Source organism: Hordeum vulgare, chromosome 7H (assembly GCF_904849725.1).
Source record: "Hordeum vulgare subsp. vulgare chromosome 7H, MorexV3_pseudomolecules_assembly, whole genome shotgun sequence".
Taxonomy (NCBI): domain Eukaryota; kingdom Viridiplantae; phylum Streptophyta; class Magnoliopsida; order Poales; family Poaceae; genus Hordeum; species Hordeum vulgare.
Window position 1 is genome coordinate 450295751 of NC_058524.1, and position 23413 is coordinate 450319163.

The window sequence follows — 23413 nt, forward strand, 5'->3', positions numbered from 1 at the left end:
CGCGATCGGACCAAGTCAAGGCCATCCCATACCGGCAAATGTGGCTGAACGGATAAGCCCCAACAGGTGACTCCTGATCAACCAACTAAGTATATTATCCCCCAAATAATATTTAGATCATAGCTGACACTCCAATATCATAGTAATCCAGTAACCAATAAGCTCAAGCCACTGCTATTGATTCATATCCATAGACTGCCGGATGAAACCTAAAATAATCATAGACAATAATCTTGAACAGCATGGCACTAACTAGTGTGTAAAATACTAGTTACTAATCCCGTACTCAACATGGTAGTCACCTCAGAATTTATTCAAACATTGCATAATCTAATCCATACTACAAATAATTATGATTGCGACTAAATTAATTGATTAAACTATGATATTGCAATGCAATTATGCAAATGAGGGTTGTGGCTTGCCTCGGGGTGATAGAACCATCGGGAAGAAGTGCGGAAAGTCCGCGGAATTGATTGACGGGCACAGTTCTCTCTCAAAGGGTCTCGATCGGAGTTGGGATCGCGAAGATACAGATGTTCATTTGTTAGGCAGAAAATAAAAACCATTTATTTATGCTCTTGACCAGTGAACGTTCATAATATAGCAGATTCGATCGGCTGGTTAGAACTGAAAGCGCATTCGCGGAAGTGCGTTTTGAATTAAGAGAAAACGTATTCCTGCTCCAGGCCGAAGCAAAGTATGCCTTCATAATGGGGAAACGTATTATACAAAATACGTTTTCACTAATGCCAGTCAACGGGTTAGCCTAGTCAGCGCCTGGGCCGCTGACGCGCGGGGCCCACCTGCAGGTTATATCCCCGGCCTCTAGTCACCTTCATCCTCCTGACAAAGGACAGGGAAGGGCTCGGGCACCGGCACCGGCGTTGCCTCGCCGTGCCAGAAGGTTGGCCGACGAGCGCGGCGGTACTGCCACTCCGTCTCACGCCCGGGGGAAGCGGCGGGGCGTCCGAGGGAGCTCACCACGCCGAGGCCATCGACGGGGTTGCAGCGGTCGGATGCCTTGGGGGAGCGACGCCGGTGGGGCCTCTCCGGAGGAAAGGAGGGCGGAGGCGGCTCTGGTGGGTCTCGGGTAGGCTAGTTGAGGGGTTAGGAAGGAAAGAGGGCTTTGGGGATGGGTTTTGGCCATGGGGATCGGCGGCGGCTGTCTCGGCCATGGGTGAGGAGAGGAGCTCCCTGAGCTCGAATGGGAGGGGTTGGGTTTGCTGGTAGCAAGGAGGGCTCGGGGCACGCCCTATATAGGCCCGGGGAGGAGCTACGTGATGGCGGCCGAGGCTTCGAGATGGTCGTCGCCGTGGCGGCGCTCCGGCGGTCGACAAACACAGCCGTAAGGTACATGACGAGGGGGAGAGGGATCTGGAGGGTGCGCAAACGCACTGGGAAGCTCTCCGACGCTCGTGGACAAGCCAGGGCTCGCTGGAGAGGCGCTCCCGACGACTCGAATGCACAGGGCACAATTTTGGCTGGCTTCGCACGTGGTCACCGCGTGGCCACGGCGTTGCCACGCCCTGATCGACGCCAAAACATGTCTAGACTATTCTCCACTCTACGCTGAGCTGACTTGACCCCTCAAGTAAGAAAAGGTTTGCTCTGGTGTGACTACACCTTGATCCACAAGTAGCCAACAGCAACCTGCTTGTGCTGTGGTGTGGCCACCACAGTGCATCTCCTTGCTTTTATCTCTGGTATGGGTTAAGCATCTACTAAGGTGGTCTACTTGGCAAAATATCAGCTCAAATGGGCAAAGATAGATGATACTTCCTTTGCAATATGCCAAACTGGTCAGAAATGAGAAAGATGATGCTGGGGTCAAATGGCCAGATGGAATGATTTGACTTTTGGTGAAGACCAATGATTTAGGCATATAGAGGCACTGTATAAATTTCATACCATCTGGATAAACCAAAGTGGTACTTCCTTCACACAGCATCCCACTAGACAGAATCTTAGGAAAATTACTGAGGGGAAATGGTTAGATAAAATGAGCCCAAAATTTGGTGGAGAGATGTTTTATAGGTAGGAGAATGTCCTGGTAAAATTCAGAAATTATGGAGCAACATAAGGTACAGTTGTTCACAATCCAAAATAATGATCAAAGACAAAGATTTGATGTTGTGGTCACATAGTTGATGGGGTGATGCTCAAACTTGGTGGAGAGGCATTATTTGAGCATATTGAGATCATGGAAAATTTTTAACTCATTTGCTTACTCTTAGCTAGCACTTGCTTCAGAAAGCTTCCTCTGGATCAGAAACTTTGGAAATTTGCCAAGAAATATTTACTAGCCAAATGAGGTTGAATTTTGGCATGAGGCAATGATATGGGTAGGAAATAGTGCCCAAAAAGTTTGAGAGCAATAAAGCACATATAAAGGGTACTTGCTTCACAACTTGACAGCTAGGGCAGAATCAGAAAAGTAATATTTGAGGAATATTTTTGAACATGGCAAGGAAGGATTTTGTCATATTTGAGGAAGATATGACCCAAGAGATTTATAAGAATTATTTGGGAATTTTTTAAATGATAGAAATGTGGGTTGCTTCACAACACAGAGCAACACGGTTATTCCTTTAATAGAAAAGGGAATATTCCTAGGGAAAAGATTATTGGGATTGGCTCAAGATGGAAATGACAAGGTCTTGTAATGGTTTGGAGGTTGGCAAGTCACTAGGGAAGAGAAATCAAGGGTGATCCCTTTAGGTTCCAAAACTACCAAGCCATAGAAAAGCAAATCCATACCAAAATCAAAAGAAAAAGAAATGGACAAAATCCAGGGTGTTACACTACAAAGGGGTGGAAGCTGATGATGGGCCACTTTAAGATTATAAACAGTCACAATGGAGTCAAAATAGCATATAGCATAAAAGCATTTGTATTCAATATGCGAGTGTTGCCTTCCGTATTCATCGTTATAAAGCCATAAATATGCATCAATTTGACTTAAGATTTTGGCCAAGCGGGTTTCCTGGCTCCTGTGCTTACCACCTACGTTCCCGATTGTTCGGCTAGGGAGTAAAGGGAGCACCTCTGTGATTGTTACTTTCGGGTCATTCGGGTTAGTACCTTAGACTGGGTGAAGCCGAAAGCTAGCCATCTTAAGAATATAATTGGTCGGCAATGATGGAAGTGAAAAATTCGATTCATTAAAGACCACAGAGTTCAGGAACATTCCCCGAAATAAATCCTCAATATTTTCCTCCCACATTGATCGGAGTTGAGGTTTCAAGATCATGGTCAAACATGATATCCTGGGGAAAGGAACTTATAAATGAACTATTTTTCCCAGAAGACGTTTTTTACGTTAAATTAGTAATCTATTTGTGTACCTTTGTTTATAAAACCTTATGGCCAGATTGCCTTGTTTGCCTTAAATCTTTGCCCTTATAAAGGCTTTATAAAGTAGGACAAACACTCCTCGACTACTGGCCGAGGAGGTTGAAGCTGATGGTCGGTCAACAAAGTGTTTTGCAATGCGGATACGAGCATTAATGATGTATAGTGGTACATAGAATCATTACACTTAAATTGTGTCAAACATAAAAAAAATTGTGTCAAACAAATATGGATCCTTAATTCGACCACCCGTGTCCAAACTGAGGATCGGGGATTACTGCATTCCTTATTCAATGCAGCAAAATCAAAGTGCAATACAGTTTCCGAGGAGATTCGATCCTCAATTCGGTCGGCCCCACCCAATCCGAGTCTCGGAGGCTACTACACACGTGAAAGAAAGTTGATTTTGGTTCAGAAAGTAACGTTTTTGCTAAAAAAAATCTCGTATTTCCGAGCTTATGGCACCTTTAATCCATTTAGATGTTTGTTTCTTTCAGGATACACGACATCCTCTTGTTTGAGGTGCTTTGCATGGTGGTTCTGCTCGGAAAATCTTTTCTGACCTACGGTTCGGCATCTTCCGTGTCTAGCTCCATGCTGGTGTTGTCAAAACACACTTAATGGATGAAATAGTTCCCAGGAGATACGATCCTAGGGTCGGCCATGTTTCCCAACTCAAGTCTCGGGGGATACTGGTTATATAGCTCATCACAGAATAAATTACACCAACCGGAAAATGTTTTTCCGCCTCGCAGTTCAACATCTTTCCTGTCGATCTGCACCTCAACATTGTTTAAATGTACACAAGAAGTGCAATATGGTTTCCGAGGAGATTCGATCCTCACGTCGATCGGTCGCACCCAACCTGAGTCTTGGGGGCTACTGCACACCGTGTTTTCATTCCTAAAGTATGTTGTCGAGCAAGGAATTGATCCATAGGATGATTTCGCGAATCAACCTGAGTCTCAGGGGCTACTGGGATCAGCAATTTTATTATTTCCTTCAGGTGCATCTCACGTTTTAGACCGACACACACCTTTAGGGCTATTGGCTATATATCTCAATAGTAATTGAATTGCACTAATCAAAATTATCGCATAGCCGAGGTGGTGCACCACCTTGAAAGCAGTCTGGCATAAAGTTCGGATGCAAGTGGTTGGTTCCATAGAAGGCATTTCCTGCATTGAGTTTGGCTGAATTCCTTCAGATTTTCAGTGACCGAGGTAATCTATGACACCTCGTATGTCGACCAGAGTTGGAGATCACCTACAAAAAGACACCTCGAATAAAGTCCGGCGTTGCAGCTCAGACGCAAGAGGACACCTCGGATGCAGTTCGGCGTTGGAGCTCGGACGCTAGAGGATACCGCCGCATTAATAAAGGTTGATAACTTAAGGGGCTCCTCGGATTCCCAACGTGTGAACTCTTCGGATTCACCCCGGCGATCTTCAAGGTCAGTGGTGGGAAGATTTGTTGAACCAGTATTCAAGACTGACGATCGAAGATGAAGAACGGTTCAGAAGAACCAAGGAACGTCCCCAACTTCAATACCTATGATCAGAAATCAGGAAGTGATCAACGGTCGAACTAGTGTTGGCCGAACATAAATGGGGAGACGAACTTGCCCCGCAAGCCGAAGACTTTGTAAATGGGAAGTTGTTGAGGATCAAGACAATGGCATCGCCGGCCAGTTCGGGGGCTACTGAGGGAGTCATGGATTATGGGGTCCTCGTGCCGCCGACCTATCTCTATGGGGGGGCCCATGGGCTACTACGGGCAGCCGATCGATGATATAGACGAGGAATATTCCACAAGATGTGGGGATCAAGGCAAGGACTCCTCTACACCGACGTAGCCGACTAGGACTCTAGTTATCCTAGGCCTATAGTGCATTATATAAACCGAGGCCGGGCTAGTCGATAGACAATATCATATTCGATAGACATAATGTCTACATCATTAGGGTTTAGAAAACAACATAAGATATCCAGGTAGATCAACTCTGTACTCGATACTTCATCATTAATATAAACAAGAGCAGGACATAGGTTTTTACCTCCATAAGGCCTTGTTTGGTACTAGTATATTTTAGGGAATTAGTGGAAATTATCCCGGTCAAACCCGTAAATCCCCATATACCCCATAACACCATTTGGTTCTAGTGTATTTGACATGTTTCACATTTCCCCACAAATCCCCAAATTCTAGTTCATTTTTCTCAATACCCAATACACTACCCCTACCTAGTGTATTGGGGATAAATTGGGATTTAAAGGGATTGGGTGAAGGTTCGGGTTTCACCCAATCCCTGTGGGGATTATCCCCACCAATCTCCTCAAAAACCCTAGTACGAAACAAGGCCTAAAGAGGTCCCGAACCTGGGTAAATATTGTCTCCTTTGTCTCTTGCAACCCATCGATCCAAGGTCCACAGTTCAGGAACCCCTAGACAAGATCCATCGGTTTTTACTCCGACAGGACCCAAACGGTAGTACCGCTCTGGCAAGAGGTACTACCGCTCTGGGCATGCGGTAGTGCCTCCTACAGGCGGTAGTACCCCATGTCAAGTGTTGCATGGACTACTGTTGCTTTTTGGGGTCTCGACTTTTTGTGTTGTACTGAGGAGTAGTGGGATGATAGTGCAAAGTGGTTATACCTCCTATAAGCGTTAGTACTGCCCACCACTACCGCTCCACTACCGCTCCCCTTTTGGACCCTTCGCACTCTCACCGGATGTAGGGTGGTAGTACGACGAGGCTCTACCTCTTGTAAGCGGTAGTACTGCTTTTAGCGGTTTACCTCTATCCCCATCTCTTCCTTGCCTCTGTGAGCTCTTGTGATGTAACCCTAGCGATAGTACCGCTGGGGCGAGTGGTAGTTCCACGCAGACCACACTACCGCCTCGTGGCTTCGTGCCATTGAACTCTGAAGCGGTTATAGCCTCCCAAGTGGTAGTACTGCTCCCATGAGCGGTAGTACCTCTTGTTTGCGAGCTGAGAGGTGGTAAAGGTTGGATACCCCCCCCCCCCCCCCCCCCCGCCCACCACTATAAAAAGGGGGTCTTCTTCCCCCAAGAAGATCACCTCTTCCTTCCGTAAGCTACATTGTTGCTCCAAGCTCCATATTTGCATGTTCTCTCCCTATCCAACAAAACTTGTTGATTCCCTAAGGTTTGGTTGAGAGGGCCCCAATCTACCCTTCCACCTAGAGAAATTTGATTCCCCCACTAATCCCTTGAGAATCTTGTTACTCTTGTGTGTTTGAGCACCCTAGACAGTTGAGGTAACCTTGGATCCACTATCCATTATGGTGAAGCTTCATGGTGGTGTTGGGAGCCTCCAATTAAGTAGTGTAGATTGCCCCAACCTTGTTTGTAAAGGTTTGGTCGCCACCTTCAAGGGCGCCAGTAGTGGAATCACGACATATCACATTGTGTGAGGGTGTGAGGAGAATACATTGACCCTCGTGGCTTCTTGGGGAGCATTGTGTCTCCACACTGCTCCAATGGAGACGTACTTCCCCTCAAAGGGAAGAAATTTTGGTAACACATCCTCGTGTGCACCAACTCCACTCGTGGTTACTTCTTACCTTTACTTTATGCAAGATATATTTGTGTTGTATCCTTTGTTCCTTGTATTGTTGTTGTTGCTAGCATCATATAGGTTGCTCACTTAGTTCCACATCTAGACAACCTTTTTTTTGCTAAACCTAATTTGTTTAGAAAAACTAAAATTGGTAGTTGTCTATTCACCCCGTCCCCTTTAGTCACCATATTGATCCTTTCACTAAATCTATATTGCCTAAGTTCTCTAAATAAAAACTAGTTTCAATGAAGTCATAATTCGTGTCAAGAAATTTATATAATTTTGAATCAACAATGTGTCATGCACACACAATGTTTGGAATTATTACAATGCTCCCACTTACTTTCTTGTAAATACAAGCATCTTTGCTTTCCTCGAGAAAATTAAATTATTTCACCATTTCATCAGAACAAAGATTCCAAATCCACTATGTTTGCTTTGGTCCCCTATAGGATATATTGAAGTTAGCGCACTTACTAGCATCCTCTAGATTGACAAAATTACCTTGGACCGAATGATATATACAATCATGTTTCTATTTTCATCTCATGAGAATCCTTTTTGCCATCCATTTATGTCTCATAATTGAAATATGTAGTAATTTCTAGTTTAACTCAAACTGGCGGTGAGCACTGTTATGATGAGACAATCTGATCATTGTCAGTAACTTGATCTTGTCATAAACTATTTTCAACAAGTAAAGCTTCATCAAATATTTTTATCTTTGTCAATTTATAGATACATTACTATACATTAGACCTTATGTATTTAGGAGGGTTTATCAAATTATAAACACTACAAAAAAAGACACATATGTGACATTATAGCCCGAATGAAAACATTTGCTATCATAGAAGTGACACTTCCATGACGAAAATTGTGACAAAGACACATATCATCATGCATATGATGGGTTCCACATCTATGACAAAAAAAAGTATGTCAGAAAATGGCATTTTCGTCCTTGGCAAGACAGAGGCACACCTACATGATATTCTTTGGTCCATCCATGCCGTTAAAAAATGTGGTAGAAGTGAGGGAGAGTATTTTTTGATGATTTCCCGGTATACGGTGGGTGGTTGGGCCTGAGCGATGCACTCTGGTTTATGCATTTCCCTCATACACGCGTGTGTGCGAGCACTTTTCCAACTAAACCTGAGTGAGCCATTCCCTTACCTCTCGAGCGATTGATTTCTCGCACTACATGAAACCTAAGCGATCGATCGCTCACACTATGTTAAACGAGAGTGATCCCTCACTTATTGAACGTGAGCAATCGATCCCTCGCACTACTACTGAGCCCAAGCGGTTCTATTGCTTCTTACTAAACCGAAGCGATCCTTCGCACACGTATTAAACCTGAGCGATCCCTTTGCTTCTTACTGAACTCGATCGATGCGAGCGAGACTCGTGCGTGTACATAGTTTGATGGCCTGAAGGATCGATACATTGCATCGAGCCCCCGCGCAAGATGTGAGTTGACCTAGCGAGTTGGTTGCCTCTCCATGAACAGTCCCATTTGTTGTTGTGATCATGATACGTAGATCGAGCCGAAACAACAATCGGTTGCCTCAATCCAACCCCTTGCATGAGAGAATGTTTTGACATAGTCGGTTGGTTGGCTGTGGATGAGTAGTCCCCGTTGCAAGTTGTCGTGCGCGTGCACATATGCCCCACCCCAGCGGGTGGGGGTTGGATGAACATGCCACGGTCATGTTGTAGCTAGGGGTTTGCCGCTGGATGAACCGGACCCCAATCAACAAGGCCATTTTGCGGTACGCCACACTCTAGCAAGTTTTGCAGATTTCACGCAAACACGACGAATTCATGCAAACACGACGGATTTCATCCAAATTGGAAAAAATAACATTCATATTTTGAACATATTTAACTAAAAATGTAAAATTATGTCCACGAGCGGTCACGCCGGGCTCCATTCTCGCAACAAACATACACTATACTAGTCTACGATCGCCCACAACAAATCGCTTTTCCTTCCTCATATTCGGAAGCCTGCTCAGCGGAGGTATATTTCTCCCCCGATATGTTCCATATGTCCGGTTGCACTGCTCATTAGAGTGGCAAAGGCGGTGCTTCATCGGAGGCCTGTCTGCCTTAGTGAAGCGAAAATCATGGTTAGTTTTTGGGGTGGGGTACGATGTTGGCCCACAAGAGAGGACGAGACACTAGTTGTGTACATCGGTGACGCGTAAGTGGTGGCCTTCCTCGGAACCAAGCGGCGGTGACCTCCCATGTTCTACTGTTCCTTGATGTTAACGGAGGACCCGAACATGCAGGTCCTCGTGTAACACCCCGTTATTCCATGCGGGATCTAGACTGGACCCATAGACCAACACAAGTCTTTCATGTGCACTTTGTCCACACTCATGCGCATCCGAGACCAACTTCCCGGTCGGTCACCCATCTTAGAATTACTCCAAGCCAAGCACACTTAACATTAGAGTTCGTTTCAAATGGGCTCCCAGAAAATAAGGAATTCCTTGTTGATATGAGTAGTCTATCATTCCTATTAAGGCAGGCTCTCACATACACCTCCACACTCAGAGTAACCAACGTCCTCCTCGGCCCATCAGGAATGTTCCCTCTTGGCACACGTATGCGCATCCAGTCTGGCACATGTGCCATGCCATGTGCCCCCAATGGGGTAGACGCGCCATGCACCACATGCCCATGCATGCCCGTGTAACCGCAAGGGTCGGCTCTGATACCAATTCTAACACTTTGTTACGCTTGGCGGGATCTAGACTGGCCCCACAAACCAACACTAGTGTTTCCTGCGCACTTTGTCCTCACTCATGCACATCCGAGACCGACTTCTCGGTCGGTCACCCATCCTTGAATTACTCCAAGCCAAGCACGCTTAACTTTGGAGTTTTTTTTTGAATGGGCTACCGGAAAAGAAGGAATTCCTTGTTGATATGAGTAGTATATCATTCTTATAAGCTAGGCTCTCACACGTCGTCTCGTCAATCTCCAAACTGACTTCTTTTTCTGTCGGGCTCGACATCTCGCCTCGTCCATGTCATCCACAATGCCCATTTCACCATTTTTTCCTAGAGAAACTCGTCACTCGTGTGCGAGCTGACTTGGAGTAAAGAGTTGCTAAACTAGGTGCTGGCTTGGAGTGGAACATGTTTTGTGGGGCTCGGCGAGGGAGGTGGAGCAGCGTGTCCCTAGCTCATATACGGTGGGCTTGACGGGCCACCCAGTTGGATTTTATAATGGACAGTTGCTCTTCCTGCTCGCTAGATGTGTGGGATCGATAGAAGAGCTGTCTAGAGAGGGGTGAATAGACTACTTGCATAACTTAAAATCCTAGCCTTTTCCCAATTTTAATGGTTGGCAGATTGTACCTATTCTAACAAGTCTAGTGCACCCTACACATGCTAGTCAACAAATATGACAGCACAAAGTAAATACTTTGCACATGTAGTAAGGAGTAGAGTTTAGGAAGATCAAACACAAAGAAGTTGACACGGCAATTTTTGGCATGGTTCCGATAGGTGAAGCTATCGTACGTCCATGTTAGTGGAGACTTCAACCCACGGAGGGTAACGACTGCGAGAGTGCACGGAGGGCTCAATCTACAAGGGGTCCAAGAAGAAGCGGCCTTGTCTATTCCACCACAGCTTCCGTCCACACGGGACTAGACTCACTCATGGTAGATCTTCACGAAGTAGGCAATCTCCTTACCCGTACAAACTTCTTGCTTCAACTCCACAACACGAAGTAGGAGGCTCCCAAGCGACACAAAACCAATCTAGGAGGCATCACCCTCCAGAAGGTAATAGATGTGGTAGAATGATGAACTCCTTGCTCTTGTGCTTATAAAGATAGTCTCCTCAACACTCAATCGCTCTCTCTTAGATTTGGTGGGGGTAGGAGAGACTGATCTTGTGGAAAGCAACTTGGGGAGGCTATAATTCAAGGTTCAGATGGTTGGTTTGGGATCTCCTGATCTCAACACATGAGTAGGTGGCTCTCTCTCAGAAAAATGGATCTGGCAAGTGTAAGTCTGTTTAGAGTGCTTCCTCAATGAATGAGAGGTGGTGGAGGGGTATATATAGGCATCCCCTAAAATCCAACCATTACAACATTATTGCCCAACTCGGTGACACCGAAATGAATCTCGGTGGTACCAAATTACACTAAATGTGGCAACTTTTGAATTTTCGGTGAGACCGATATAGGAATCTCGGTGGTACCAATACGATGACCTGGACCAGTTTCCAAAGTTCGGTGAGACTGATTTCAAACTCGGAAATTTCGATTCTTGAAATCTTCTCAACAGAAAGTTGGTCACCGAATCTCGGTGGTACCGAGATGGTAGGGTTTGGCATAGGATTTTCCAAGTGTAAAATTGGTAGGGCCGAATGCGAATAGTTGGTGGCACCGATTTTGCTGGTTTAGCTTTGGACAGAGATATTTTATGGGAGAATGGCTGAGTATTTTTGCTGGCTACCTCTAAGTACTTGAGCAACCAATTGATCATAATACCTCACCCCCTTTTAATAGTATTGGCTTTCCTATGGACTCAAAGTGATTTCTCATTAATGTAAAATATAGAGTCTTCTTGCTTGAAGCTTGAGCCAATCCTATTCCTTTCCTTCATCAAGGGGCTTCTCCTCACAATCCTATATGCTAAGGCTCTATGTGGACTATACCTGAAATATACTAGGTCAAAGTGTTAGGCCAAGAGACAATGTATGTTTTCATGAATTATCAAAACTACCAAGGGAGCATATGTGCTTTCAAGATGCCATGGAAAGGATGGAGAAAATGGTGAAAGGAGGATATGGGGAGCGGAGGAGTGGTGTGATTCTTGTTAGGTGTGTAGCCTCCTTTATATAGCAAGCATGCACGAGGAGATTGCATGGCTTTGTGGTTAATGTCGGTCCGCTCGCAAACGAATGTATGACCAAAGTAGGTCTCTCGGTCATCATGCCGCTTCAATGCTTCTGCGAGTGAGAGGTTGAAAGCACAGTTTCTCCCTAACGTGGTTTTGGTAATTAATAACAACATACGTATCATTGAACTGATGATCTTATCTAAGTATATTTCAGAAAATTTTAAACATGCATTGGCTAAAGGATTATGAGGAGAAACCCCTTGATGCAAGTAAAGGAATAGGATTGGCCAAGCTTCAAGCAAGAGGACTCTACATTTTACATTTGTTAGAAATCACTTTGGAGTACATTGGAAAGCCAATACTATTAAAAGGGGGTGAGGTATTATGATGAATTGGTTGCTCAAGTACGTAGAGATAGCAACCAAAAATACTAAGAGTTTTTCTCACAAAATCTTTGTCCAAAGCATACACAATAAAATTGGTACCACCAAGTTTTTCCATTTGGCCATATCGATTTTCCACAAACAGAATCTTTGCCAAACCCTAATCTCTCGATACCACCAACTTCCATATCAGTGCCACCGAGATATAGTGACCAACTTTCTGGTTTGTCGATTTCAAGAATCGGAAATTAGGAGTTTTGAAATTTGTCTCACCGAGACTTAGAAATTGCCTAGGTCATTGAATTGGTACCATCGTGATTCATATATCGGTTTCACCGAGAATTAAAAAATTGACACATTTAGTGCAACCGAGATTCATTTCATTGTCATCGAGTTGGGCAACAATGTTGTAACAGTTGGATTTTGGGAGATGCCTATATATACCCCTCCACCACCTCTCATTCACAAAGGAAGCACTCAGAACACACACACACACACACACACTTGTCATATCCATTTTTCTGAGAGAGGGCCACCTACTCATGTGTTGAGATCAATATACTCCAATCCATCCATTTTAAACTTGATCTCTAGCCTCCCTAAGTTGCTTCCCACCCAATCAACATCTTCTACCCATGCCAATTCTGTGAGAGAGTGATTGAGTGTTGAGGAGATTGTCTTTTGAAGGACAAGAGCAAGGAGTTCAGCTTTCTACCGCATATATTACCTTTTAGAGGGTGGTGTCTCCTAGATTGGTTAGGTGTCGCTTGGGAGCCTCCTACTTCGTGTTGTGGAGTTGAACCAAGAAGTTTGTAAGGGCAAGGATATCGCCTACTCCGTGAAGAGCTAGCCCAAGTGAGGCTAGTCCTTCTGGACGTAAACCATGGTGGAATAGATATGGCCACTTCTTCATGGACCCCGTGTGGGTGGATCCCTCCGTGGACTCTCGCAACCATTACCCTCCATGGGTTGAAGTCTCCACTAACGTCGACATACGATAGCACCACCTACCAGAACCACGCCAAAAATCATCGTGTCAACCTTTGCGTTTGATCTTCCTTCCTTACCCTCTACTTACATATGCATGTCTTTAATTTACATTTCTACACTCTTAGATATGCATGTGTAGGGTGAACTTAACTAGTCATAATCGCTAAAACTAGTCCAAAACTAAAATTGTGAAAAGGTTAAGTTTTTTGGTCCAGTAGTCTAATCACCCCCCTCTAGACATACTTCGGATCCTACAAGTGGTATCAGAGCATTGGTCTCCATTGCATTGGTTTCATAACCTTGGAGAGTATGGCATCTAGTGATGGAAATTACCACTGTAGAGGTCCATATTTTTATGGTACAAACTTTGCTAGTTGGAAGCATAAGGTGAAAATGCATATTCTTAGTCATAACCTTGTCGTTTAGGTTCTTGTTCGTGTTGGTGTGCAAGGCGATTTCTTCGGTAAAGGAAGGGAAGTGGATCGTGATGCGACAACGAAAGAATTGAAGATGTTGCAATACAATGCTCAAGCGTGCGACATTCTATTCAAGTGCTTGTGCCTCGAAGAATTCAAGAAAATTAGCCGCCTTGAGAATGCAAAGTAAATTTGGGATACTTTGGTTGATATGCACGAAAGTAGAGAATCAGTCAGGGAATCTTGGATGTGCTACAAATTTAGCTTGAAAAGTTCAAGATGAAGTATGGTGAAGGAGTCGCTGAGATGTACTCTAGGCTAGCTCTCATCACAAATTAGATTGCCGGCTTAGGAAGCGAAGAGATGACCGACAAATTCATCATCAAGAAGATACTTACAGCCTCGTATGGAAGATACGACACCGTGTGCACATTGATCCAAATAATGTCAAATTACAAGGATCTTAAGCCAACGGAAGTCATTGGAAGGATTGTTTTTTTCATGAAATGTCACTCAAGGACAAATATGAGTTGCACAACAAGTCAAGCGGTGCTTACAAAGCTTCAAGTGATACTCCCGCTACTTGAAATGACAAGCTTGTTACCAATTAAGAGATAAGCCTCATGGTCAGAAAATTCAAAAAGTTCTACAAGAGTAGAGGCAAACAGAGAAGCTCAAGCTCAAGATATGAAGAGAAGCATCCATCGAGCCGTGACAAAAACTGCTACAATTGTGGAAAGCATAGACACTATTCTAATGAGTGCTCGACTCCCCACAAATAAAGAGAAGAGTCGTCTAGAAGACGAAGCTCGAGACAAGAGTCAACTCGCAGAGAGAGAAGGATAGAGAAGATCGTAATGAATGAAGACACTCCCAGAGAAGCAAGGAATCGGAGAAGAAGGACAAATACACCAGGAGTAGCTCGAGAAAAATACATCAAGCTCATGTTGGTTAATGGGTATCCGGCTCCGAGTCCGAAAAGCAATCCAGAGAAGCTACCACTCCAACTCCGACAATAGTAAAGATGAAGTTGTTGCGAGTCTTGCACTCATTTCCTCCGAGTAGACAACATATTTGATTCACAAAATGAGGGTATTGGAAGCTGCTTCATGGAAAAAGTCCCCAAGGTATCATACCCTGAGTATTTTGACTTCATAGTGACGAGGATGACTTGCTCTTTGATAAGACTAGTGATAACATTGAAAATGAACTTGATAATAATCATGCTAGTCAAGATAAATCGAGTGATGATGATAAGAAATAGATTGAACGACTAAATAAAGAATTAAACACTCTTAAGTTAGATCATGAAACTACTCAATAAGATCATATAGAGATTGTAAGAACTCATGAGAAGCTACGCTTTGAGAAGCTAAATTTAGAGCAAGAGCATGAGTTTCTAAAAGCAATCAATGATGAACTTCAAAAGAAGAGTTCTTCTGATCTAGCCAAACGATTACTCTTGTCTACTCTTGTTCCACAAGTTAAACCTAAGAACACTAGTGACAAAGGCAAGAAAGTTTCTTCATCTAGTAACAATTCTAAAGTTAAATAAAATGATGTTGTTGCTATTAGCTCTCTCGATTGGACTAATGATTCTCTTAGCTAAGTTACACTTGAGCAAGAAAACGATTTATTGAAAGGGATTATAGAGAGAGCTTTCTTAGAGAGTCTTGCCAAAAGTAAGAAATTCAAGGAAATTGTACGCAAGCAAGGAGGACAACGGAATTAGCAAGGTGTTGGCTAATTCGATGCCAACGAAGTTGAATGGGAAGAAGGTCAATATCCCATCCCGAAGTTTGTTCCCCAAAAGGAGAAGTGTGATCCTACTCTCCCCGAAGGAACAAGCTCTCAAGATGACCCTCTACCACACGACCACAAGGACAAGAACAAGATTCAAGAGGAGATAAACTCATTTGAGGAAGAACCCCAAGCCAAGGTCAAGTGGATTCCCAAGGACACTACTAGCTCCAGTTCATCTAGTGCTACCACAACTCCAATGATCCCCATCAAGTTGATGTGGGTCCCCAAAACAGAGAACTACAGAAGTTCTTGAGGGGCGACTCTGCCAATAAAATTCACTCTTATTCATTTTGGCAAGAACTATATGCAATCAACTCCAACCATATGCATTAGTTCAAGGAGTCACACATTCCCTCAAAGGTAAGCAAGAGACAAGGTAATTAATGTATCATTGGACATCATCTCACATGCATTTCATTCCATGTCCATAGATATTCTTGCATATGTTGCTTGTGCTTTGGGACTAACCCATGTAAGTGAGAAGAATAAGAAACAACTAGGATTGCTCCCAACTCAATATGATCTTCATCAACAATGAGCATACACCACTACTACACCTACATGAAGTCTTCTACAACAAAACCCAAGATTAGTTTATCCCTCTTAGGGGGGATGTCACATCAAGGGGGAGCTTTACTCTAGGACTTGAGTATAATCACTCTTAAGATGTGAACACATTGAAAGCTTTATGTAAAACTGGTAACCCACTTGTGCTTAAATGATGAGTATGACCTATGATCAAGTATTCTTGCTTGGATCCTAAGTCAGTATACTCATATATAGATGAATTCGTCATCGCCAAAGTGCTTAGTAGACACTACAGTGTTTGTGCATATTCACCATGTTTTATTTGACATCTTATTGTGTGAGCATGTATGTATGCATATTTTGCTCATTCGAGGATATCCAATTGTAGTTATTTGGCTTTCTATTTTATTTGGCCAATTGGATATACAAGAATTCCTAAGTACCTCTCTCTACCTAACTATGATTTCTCGTCTCAAATTCTTTTCATGCTACATCACAAAATTTGAGCAATCACTTTAGGGACACTCTGTGTGAGGAGCACTCAGAAATCCTTCTCGACAAGGGCTGGCTTCCAAAACCCTCACAAATGCATCTCGGTGTGACCAACTTCAAAAACTCGGTCCCACCAAAGCCTAGGGTTGATCTGGTTTTTCAATCTTGGTACCACTGATAGGAAGCTTTCGGCCTCACCGAATTTCACTGTCACCTCACACTTATGGAACTCAGTGTCATCGACAAACAGGGGGTATATATTCCTCGCGAACCCAATGTTTGAAATTACTCCTTCAAACTCGCCTCCCTGCACCTCTTCGTTGTCATGCCCTCGTCCCTAGGACACCGTCGTTGTCTCTAGTGTGACCTCGCTGTCGACGGGAATCACCTCCGCCGTCGTCGCCATAGCGAGATATTCACCAAGTTAGGATAAGATCTCGGCCCTCTTTGCGCTCCCAACTCCAAATATTGCGCAAATAGGTTTAGCCTGTCTTTGGTCCACGATTGCAATGTTTCCATATAGAAGAAAATTCCTTTAGATTAGAGAACAAAGAAACATTTAGGGTTAATAGTCCGCAAAATCGAATCTTGGTGTCACCGAGTCATAAAAATCAGTCCTACTGATTTTGGTTTTTGGGCTACTGAGAATAGTCTCGATGAAACCGACTTATACTTTTTGGTGGAACCAAAAAGTATGAAAAAGTTTCTATTGAGGAGATTGTAAGTCTCAGTGGCTCCAAAATTCTTGTCTCGGTGGAACCGATATCCCTTTTTGCAGAAAGTTAAACTTAAATTTTCCAGAGTTCAAACTTGTAAAAACTTCTGAATTTTTGTGATGCTCATCCACTCCAGCTCTTCTACTTATTTTCACACGGTCACCTTGTTTGCTCGGAGATTTTAAGAATGTCAGGTTCAAAGGATAGTCAGAATGACTTCACAGAGGCCAATGTTGAGATGGACTCAGGCACTAGTCATGAGAGGACTGCTTCTGACCTAGGTACTCCTAGTTCCCATGATTTGCCAAAGGAAGCTACCTGGTCTAGGAAGAAGCTTAATTTTGATGAGGAGGATGTTGATTTTATACGAGAAGAGAGCATCCCCCAGAAGCAAAAGGAGAAGAGCACAGTCAAGAAAACCGTGAGAAAAGAGTATGCTAGGCCAGATTCTATGTGAATTCTAGAGGCTGACAGAAAGGGATGAAGCTCATACTTTAGAACCCATCTTCCAAACAGGCCAAGAAGTCAGGGCAGGAAAGAGCTAGGAAGAGACTGATGCATCTTATTGGAAGGAGAACATCCATGTATGAAGATCCAGCAGAAGCCGCTGAGGAAGAGGAATAAGAGGTTGCTACTAATGCACCTCCTCCTAAGAAGAAGTAGCTAATGGCAAATGCTATGCCGAGAAAGTCTACACCCAAACCTTCAGCACCCAAGCCTAAGAAGTCAGTAGCTCCCAAGAGGACTACTAGGGATATACGTGTGGTAGAGAAGAACAAAGGTTGTGCATCCACAGAGGCTGTTGCAGAGGAGGCAGAAGATGCATCTGTGCTGAGAAAATTAAGAGCTCACTTGCCATTGAACAGTGATGTTCATCCTCTTGCTGATGACATGAAGAAAAGAAGGGATCAAGGGTTGCGGCAGTGGAGGACTATAGATCCATATTCTATCAGGAGAAGAACTGTTGTTGATCCTCGTTTCCAAACAAGACTTTTATGAGACAGTGTTGTTAGACAAGAGTCCTGCAGCCAGTGACATGAGATATGTTGACACGGATTACATCAAGGACAATGAGGACTACTTCTCTCATGTGAGAGATAATTTCAAGCTCATTGACATTGAAGGTTTTGTGGACAGAGATATGATAGCTTGGAATGATGAAATGATCATGCAATTCTATTCAACTGCTCATTTCTATCTAGATGGAAGGATAGTGTGGATGAGGAAGGTCAGAGATATGAGTCTACTATAGAGGAGTGGGCCACTATCATTGGTGCCCCTTAGACCAAAGAGGGTGATTTGGATGTGTACTCGGAACCCAAGATGAATCGCAACACAATGACATGTACAATCCAATCCCCCATCAATATGTGAAGACACATAAGCTTGGCTCTCTCTATTTTCTGCAAACAGGAATACCAAGAACTAACACCATTATGAGATACACCCTGATGCCTAAATCAGGAGATGATAAGATGATCAGAGGGTATTCCATTAACATGTTGCACCACTTAGACACCCATACCAGGATCAGAGTGATGGATTTGATAATAGATAGTGTCACGAGGACTTCTGCAGATCAAAAGAGATCTTGTGGGTATGCACCATTTATTCACATGCTTATCAATGCCAAGATTGGTAAGCATGCATATCACCTTGATCGTCCCCACCTGCCACTACAACCATAGTTCAAGGATAATGAAGTTGTGATGGAACCTAGCCATCCCAGCTTAGCTACAACGCGTCATGCAGCACATGCAGCTAGAGATGCTCTAACTCTACAACTTAGATCTAGAGAGGAGTAGATGTCGTTTCTTGTCAGCACCATCTGAGGGATGGAAAATAATAATTCTAAGATCTTGTGAACCAGAAGAGCCTTGAGAGGATCGTGGAGACTAAATTTCATGACATGCATGTCAAAGTGACAGAGTTGGCTACAAATATTGAGCAGCTCAAGCATGAAGTTGATGCAGTGCATACACCTCGCTCTAGCAGTGATGATGAGGATTCACATCTTCCAACAACTACTCAGTTTAGGACCCAGTCTAGGTCAGCAGTTGTGTCAGTGACGGAAGCAAGACCAACTTCATCATCTCAAGCATTAGTATCTTCAGCTCCAGCTCCAGCTCCTCCACCTCGAGTGTCAACGTCTCCACCTCCGGGGACATCCACAGAAGCCTTCGCAGACGCTCTTCTGTCTACTCCATCGACTGCTACCAGAGGAGATCGACCCCAGACAGGCGATTAGTTCTATACCTTTGAACTCTTTGGTAACTTGTTGCCAAAGGGGGAGAAGGGTATAGATCAATTAGGGCTGAGAGAGAGAGAGAGAGAGAGAGATTTTATTTTTATTTGCTCTCTTTTGGTTTTACAAAACATTTGGCCTTTTGGATGACTTAAACTTTCGTGTTTGATCATACGCTTTGATTGTTGATGCTACTACGTTATACCTTTGAGCTATCTACATGATGACCATTCACTCATTTGTTTGTTGTTATGTGCATTAATATTTATTCATATAATTTATGTGCACCACCAAGATGTATGTGACATGAAAGACTGACCCATGATCCCAATCGATTTTGCATTTGCATTCAAGCGCAAATTTAAAATAATGCCAAAATTTAGGGGGAGGGGCTCTTGCTTTTCACATACTTCTCCAAGCAACGATGATAATCATTGATTTTATCTTTTGTCGAAGCTTTAATCTAGATGCTGTCATGAATTACCAAAAAGGGGGAAATTGAAAGCACAATTGCTCCCTAAGGTGGTTTTGGTAATTAATAGCAACATATGTATCATTGAACTAATGATCTTAGCTAAGTATATTTCAGAAAAGTTCAAAGATGCATTGGCTAAAGGATTGTGAGGAGAAACCCCTTGATGCATGGAAATGAATAGGATTGGCCAAGCTTAAAGGAAGAGGACTCTACATTTTTTTATTTGTGAGAAGTCACTTTTGAGTCCATAGGAAAGCCAATAATATTAAATGGGGGTGAGGTATTATGATGAATTGGTTGCTCAAGTGCTTATAGATAGACACCAAAAATACTCATCATTTCTCTCACAAAATCTCTGTCCAAAACTTACACTACAAAATTGGTGCCACCAAGTTTTGCCATTCGGCCTTACCGATTTTCCACACACAGAACCTTTTCCAATCCATAATCTCTTAGTACCACCAACTTTCATATCGGTTCCACCGAAACATAGTGACCAACTTTCTGGTATGTCGATTTCAAGAATCAGAAATTTTGAGTTTTGAAATCGGTCTCACCGAGAATTGGAAACTGCCCTTGGTCATTTAATCGGTACCACCAAGATTCATATATCAGTCTCACCGAGAATTCAAAAGTTGTTACATTAAGTGCATCTCGGTACCACCGAGATTCATTTCGGTGCCACCGAGTTGGGAAATAATGTTGTAACAGTTGGATTTTGGGATATGCCTATATATACCTTTCCATCATCTCTCATTCGCAAAGGAAGCACTCAAAACACACACACACACACACACACTTGTCATATCCATTTTTTCTGAGAGAGAGACACCTACTCATGTGTTGGGATCAAGATATTCCAATCCAAGCATTTGAAACTTGATCTCTAGCCTTTCCAAGTTACTTTCCACCCAATCAATCTCTTCTACCCATGCCAAATCTGTGAGAGCATGATTAAGTGTTGAGGTGACTATCTTTTGAAGCACAAGAACAAGGAGTTCATCGTTATACCGCATCTATTATCTTTTGGAGGGTGGTGCCTCCTAGATTGGTTAGGTGTCGCTTGGGAGCCTCCTACTTCATGTTGTGGAGTTGATACAAAAAGTTTGTAAGGGCAAGGAGATCGCCTACTTCGTGAAGATCTACCCCGAGTGAGGCTAGTTCTTTGTGGACGTAAGCCATGGTGGAATATACAAGGCCGCTTCTTCATAGACCCCTTGTGGGTGGAGCCCTTCGTGGACTCTCGCAACCATTATCCTCCGTGGGTTGAAGTCTCCACTAACCTGGACGTACGCTAGCACCGTCTATCGGAACCACGCCAAAAATCGTCGTGTCAACTTTTGCGTTTGATCTTCTTTCCCCACCCTTTACTTACATTTACATGTCTTTAATTTTTACTAATATAATCTTAGATATGTATGTGTACGGGGAACTTGACTAGTCATAATTTCTAAAATTGGCCCACAACTAAAATTAAGAAAATGTTAAGCTTTTATTTGGTCAAGCAGTCTAATCATTCGCCCCCTCTAGACATACTTCGCATCCTACACAGGCTCGGGCCGACATCAATGTGGAGCGGCCTCTCTACAACGATATGAATGCGGGCAGCGGACGCCGGATGAGAACGTACGTGGGCAAGGGGGGAGGATTTTGGGTGGACCAGGCTGGTCAAAAGCTGGTGTGGCTACTGTCCGGACACCCGTGAAGCCCCCCCTCCCTGATTTGTCTCTAGTTTGCGAGAGAAGGTGTGTTTGAACCACCCTACGAACCTATGGAGGACCGTGTAGTTTGGCAAACTACATCGAGATCGGGCGGTTGGGACGTTTGCTCGCAACTTGAAAGTTAGCGTTGGAGACGCCCTATATGGTAAGTCAATGATATATGTTGTTCTACTACCATCTTCACTTTTACAAAGACATATTCTTCAAAGACTTCGAATTAATTATGTTTGTACCCATTTTTAGTAGATTGATAAGCTAGGAATTAAGAAAATGGATCATTCATGCCACAACGCGTGAGGTATTATCTAGTTATACAATTGTTCATCGCGTGTTTTAAAGACCTTCATTGCGCATTAAAAAAAATGTGCACCACATATTTTTTTAAATATATTCAATATGTATTATAAATGTAATTATTTTAACAAGTTCATCCTGCATTTAAAGTAAAATCTATTGAGTATAAACAAAGTGTGATCATGAGTTCTCTAAAATGGATTTTAAATCGGTATATTTTACGAAATTTGTCATATATTTGAAAACAAATCTTTACATATTTCAAAAATATTCTTCACGTTGTTACAAAAAGGTCCATGCATAAAAAGGTAAGCATGACAAAAAAAGGAAAATTCAATGAAAACGGGTAAGAAGCAAAACAGAACAAAAAAATCAGGATCAAATTCGGAAGAAAAAGAAATAAATGATAGAAACGGTAAAAAATAATTGAAAATAGACAACAAGAAATGAACGAAAAACGTGGAGGGCCTCTTTGGAGCTTCATTTGCCTGTGTTACCATTGCCCGGCAAGGCTTTATAAGGTCGGTCCCTTCATGCTACTTGGAGGGAGCTCCTATACAGCGCTGCAGACGCGTGGCATAGGCCGGCCCACTAGCGTGTTCTCCATTTATTTATTTATTTATTTCTGTTGATCTGGTAGAACAAATCCCAGATTTATTATTTGTTACGAAAAAAATGTGAAATCAAAAAAGGTTTACAAATTTAAAGAAAAAGTTTCATCCATCTGAAAAAATATTCATATGTTTAAAAAAGGTTCATCAGTTTTGAAAAAAGTTAATTGATACTCTAAAAATAGTTCATCCAATTTAGAAACATTCATAGAAATTAAAAAATGTTCATGTATTTTAAAAAAAGTACATTGAACTGAAAATAAAGTTCATAAACCTTTAAAAAGTACATCAATTTTGATAAAAACTCATCCATTTTTAAAAAGATGTTCATCAAATTTCCAAAAAGTTCATCGATATTTTAAAAGTTCATAGAATTCTAATATTTTAGAAAAGGCTCATCGATTTCAGGTAAAAGTTCATCAATCCAAAAAAAATATATTCTTTGAAATTTAAAAAGGTACATCGATATTTAAAAAAGTCCATAAAATTGAAAAACAAATCGTCAACCAAAACCTAGATGAACGGTCTATTTACAAACGCCACAGGTGCCAGTTAACAAAAATGCAAATGAACTGACGCGTGTAGCACCAAATAGGAAATGCCCTACTTGGACCATGGCGCTTCATGCTACTTGTACCACGGTCCAGTAAGGCTTTAATAGGCTTGGTCGCTTGCTCGGGAATATTTCAACAGCTTCAGAGATAAATTGTCTAAATTAAAAAAAGTTTAAGACACAAATCCACTTCTGGGTTACAGACATAAAATCTTACATTTAAAGTTTATTTTTTAAAATCTTCATGAACTCCATAAATGTTAAGGAATTATTAAAAAAGTTATGAATTTAAAATATGTTCAAAAACTTGAAACACTTTTTACTAATTTGAATTTGATAAATTTTAAAAATTCTCGCGAGTTCCCAAAATGTAAGAAAT